The sequence below is a fragment of the Sinocyclocheilus anshuiensis genome, unplaced genomic scaffold (assembly GCF_001515605.1).
Source record: "Sinocyclocheilus anshuiensis isolate Anshui unplaced genomic scaffold, SAMN03320099.WGS_v1.1 scaffold260, whole genome shotgun sequence".
Taxonomy (NCBI): domain Eukaryota; kingdom Metazoa; phylum Chordata; class Actinopteri; order Cypriniformes; family Cyprinidae; genus Sinocyclocheilus; species Sinocyclocheilus anshuiensis.
In genome coordinates, this window is record NW_015557134.1 from 2201278 (window position 1) to 2206276 (window position 4999).

Sequence of the window (4999 nt, forward strand, 5' to 3'; positions counted from 1 at the left end):
TTCTCAATTAAAGCACTTCAAACTCTTCCAATAATTTCCTGATAAACTTAAAAAATATGGTGTTTGATTTAATAAACAGCTTCTGAAATGCTTTGAACAGGTTTTGTAACTGACCTGAATGCCATTCATCGTCGCAGGGGTGGAATTTGCTTTTTCGGTATGTGGGTTCAAGTGAGAAGCTTGGAAAAATGATGAAAAAAAAAAAAAACATTAATCAGAAATTGCTTGTGATATATTTTCCCCAAGAAAAAATCACTAAATAATTTCATTATACACTCATAAACTGGCTGTGGGTGTGTAGATGATGTATTGGCATAAACTCATATTTTATGATATTAATACAGTGAGAATATAAACATGCGCCTAACAGCGCTCATTTATCTAGGTTAAATGTTTAAATTAAAACTGTGAAACGCACAAAGCGCTTTGTCTATAGATTTTATTTTAGGCAAGTCATCGTGTTGATTTGAGAAGGCTAAATTGATCAAACATATGCTCAACTCACTGTCAGCCGCTGGCCGCTTGGTCGTTCCTTTAAAAAATAAAAACCTGAATTTAACAAACATAAAATGTTCCAAACATATTTCTAAATTAACTTAATAGAGGAACGAAACGAAATATTACCACTTTGCCATTAAAAACTGAAAATGAACTATTTTAATGGCTGCAACAGCAGCTGTGTAAAGGGGAAGACTAGAGAGAGAGAGAGAGAGAGAGAGAGAGAGAGAGAGAGAGAGAGAGAGAAGACACCGGCTCCAGTCGGACTTGAGCTGAGAATTCTGATAAGCTGACGGACAAGGGCAATTCAGGGAAATTGCAGGGAAATTAATTTCTTCGTTTCAATTGAAAGTTCCCCTCAGCTCGGCGGGCCCCCAATCTGCCCGGGCCCATATGTACCTGCATACCTAGACGCTATGCCACTGAATATAATAAAAAAAAACATGGCAACAAATGCTTTTTTTAAAGTCGGTTTAAGAGGTTTAAGAAGTTGAAACAACTTTCACAGTCAATTTGATTCAACTTAAACATGTTTAACCGTTGCTTCTTGTCATTGTAGGCTTAGGCTACTTTTTTCAATACATTTTAATGAATATACAAATTAATAAAATGAATTGTATTTTTTATTACATATTGTTCATTCATTGCACCCCCATTTTTTCGTGGGCTACACTCCAGGGGGTGCTGCAATACCCTCAGCACCCCTACTTCCCGCGGTAATGTGTTTTAGTGAAGCGCGGCCCCACGGTGGAAACGCAGCGTAATTTTGGCCTCGGTGCTACAGGTCCGAGGCTATTAGCCCCGCCCGGCCCGTTTAAAGCACTGGCTCGCACTGGCCCGACAGTGGAAAAGCGGCTAATAGAGCCAGAAGCCCAAGCAGTGCTGCGTGTTCAGCTCCTCTGCTTGCACCTCCTCCAGCATCATGCAGCCTATAGAAAGAGAAGCATCTCTGCTAACATTCATATTAATGAACCTAACATAACTCTGCAGTTCGTCTTACACCATATTTCCATACCTGTCGACTCCACATATAGGCTACATCTTGGACACTCATACCTTTATATTTCCTATATACTTCAATCAGAAATTGCTTGTGATATATTTTCCCCAAGAAAAAATCACTAAATAATTTCATTATACACTCATAAACTGGCTGTGGGTGTGTAGATGATGTATTGGCATAAACTCATATTTTATGATATTAATACAGTGAGAATATAAACACTAATGTACTGGTATGTTTGCTTATTCTACTATTCTGCAATGGATCCATTGGACCGGATGTGTTTTCTACAGGCCAAGACACTTTTCAGTTGCTAAACCTCATTCGTCTGATCTGTTGTTTGTTAGCGTCTAAGCGAAGATTCATTCCTTCCTCTATATTCTTTATGGTTTGTGCAACTGCTGACGTTGGCTGGCTTCCAGAGTAACCCTACAACTAAACAATGAAGGACCCTTAACATTCGCAGCACGTCTTGAGACTGCAGATCTGAGGCAAGTGCTTCAATAGCTTAAATATTTAAAGTGACAACAAGGGAGGAGATGGATGCCAAGGCATTCAAAATCAGTGCAAGCAATCAGTCATGCGTGCATTAAACTTCTGCATAAAGTTCTGCATCAAGCACGGCAAGGAGGAACATGAAGGACACGAGAAAGAAAACCAAACAATAGATGGACAGTGTTCATCGTATTGATTTAAGGACACTAAAGCTCATGGACACATGATCTTGCATGAATAAACGTTCTATGATGGACATGGTGCATGTAGCCAAAAAACAAACAAAAAGAAGAAAGAGGGTGCATATGTTCTTCACTTCTTTGTTTTTGGAGAAAATTTTTAAATGAAAATGAATTATTTGTCATTCAAAAAGTCTTCTGTTGAATACAAAAGTAGATGTTTTGAAGAATGTTAATGCTGCTCTTTTCCATACAATGGAAGTGGATGGGGAGCTGTCAACTCCTAAAGAACACCATCAATGTAACCTATAAAGAAAGTCTTACAGAAATGACATGACACCTAGTTTATGTTCCCATGCAGTGACAATAGAGGCACATAACCTTTGAAGAGCTGGAGGACTTTTCTTGTTCTTTTCATAGATTAAGGGCATGGATTATTGTGGAAAGAATTATGAAACAAATCATGATGATGGATCTTCGAGAGAAAGCAATGGACAGTTAGAGAAATACAAAGCGACATTCACAGCCACAGGTGGACATGCCATTTCATAAAGTCACATAAATCATTTATTTTCTTTGGCCATGACATTCACTTTCATTACCAAAGCTGACCTTCAGGGACGTCAATGATCAGTGCTGATGAATTACACCATTCTCCACCGACTGTTCATTCTAAAACAAATTGTGCTCAGAAAGTTTCATATCATTAGTTATGATATGAAATATCCCCCCCATTAGTTCAGAAATATTGTTATTCAAATAATACATTAAAAATGCAATTAATACAGGCGATGACTTGAATAAAACTTGAATAAACATTCTGAATTAAAATTCACTTTGATCATCTTTGTCAGTCAAACTAATTTGTGTAATAGCAAGAAAAGAAATGTTTAACTTGAAGTCTCAAATTCTTGAAAAAAAGAATGTTGTCAAAACTAGTTTGAAATAATCATTTATTATTATTTCTTAAAAATGTAAGGCAAATTTCCATTATATATATTATAATATTATAATGCACCCCTTGCTAGTGTTTGGCACATGTCAAGCACCCCCACCACCGTACTCTGGTTAAACACCACATTTTTAACTGCAATACAAGTATAAATACAAGTATTCACTGTATACAGGGCTTGACATTAACTCTTTTGCTCACCAGCCACTGTGGCACTGGCTCGCACTGGCCCGACAGTGGAAAAGCGGCTAATAGAGCCAGAAGCCCAAGCAGTGCTGCGTGTTCAGCTCCTCTGCTTGCACCTCCTCCAGCATCATGCAGCCTATAGAAAGAGAAGCATCTCTGCTAACATTCATATTAATGAACCTAACATAACTCTGCAGTTCGTCTTACACCATATTTCCATACCTGTCGACTCCACATATAGGCTACATCTTGGACACTCATACCTTTATATTTCCTATATACTTCCTTATTTTATATTCTATATTATATTCTATATATCAAACCTGTACCTCCTAAGTATTGAATCAACGCAGAGACAATATTATAGCCTAACCTATATCTGAATCCCATTTCAACCTGCGCGCGCAGGAAAGAAGAAACCGCGGCAGCCAATAGCAACTCGTCTTAGTTGTTATGTAAATGACAGATATCATTTTAAGGAGTAAAATAAATAAATAAATGACAGTTTTTGCTCAAGATATTAAACAATGACACATGGAATCGATAAAAAGTAGGCTACATTAGTAAAATAAACAATAATTAGGCTACAATTAATAAACATGCGCCAGAAGCATTTTTTGATGGTTAAAAATACTTCAAAGACCAATGTACGAAGAAAACAGAATAAACAAGCAAAGACTTTAAAAAATGAACTTAGTTATGACAATTAACCTGCTTTTGCCATGGATCGCGATACTAGATTAGACTGATAAAAATAAAAACCAATGATGATAATAGACTAATAATAATAATAATTTAAAATACATTTAAAATAAATTGAACAAATAAAATGTAACATAAGTGTGTGTGGAAAGGCTATACCTCACACTGCTCATCAGATGCAGATTCAGTGTGAAATTAATTGGACAAACACCAGCTCTTACACTAAAATACCAGTTAGTCACAGCTTCCTCTAAATATTTTCACTTTACCTGTTGGTTCAGAGAAAGTTCAGCAAGACTCCCTGTGCTCTGAGGGACAGTACCATATACATACAATATATATAATATAAACTGCCGCGACCTTGTTACTATTGATTATCCAGTATGAATTGCCGTTTACACCGTGTAATAAAATCTGAATAATTCTCGTCGAAATGTTGGTGCTTCCCTAATTCGATGTTTTAATAAGATTAGATTAGTTGTCAGGTCGGGCAAGTAAAATTCTCTTTCACGTGCCCCTTCAAAACATGCACACAGATCATCAATAGCATTCTCTCTAAAGCCTGGCTCACACTACAGGATTTTTAGCCCGATTTAGCCCCGATTTCCCCCTCCCGAGAATCGGAGCAAAAATATTGTCAAGCCCCTCGATCGGTCCCGATGTTCGGCGCGGATTATCTGGTAATGCGAGGCGTTCACCGATCGAATCTTGCACCTCCCGATCTGCTCGCACACAAATCGGGGCCGCCCCGATCATATCAAACATGTTTGATATTTAGGATTTAAATATGACTAAAGTTACTGCATATTAAAATTTATTTGAATTGATTTCCAGTTCTTTTTTTTGTTGTTTTTTTGCGTATAAAAACGGCATTTCCCCCTAACCTTATTAAATGCATGTGTCATCTTTCATATCAAATTCTTACATTTTATTGATAATTACACTTAATATAATAAGACTCTATAGGGCTGTTACCAATCAAAT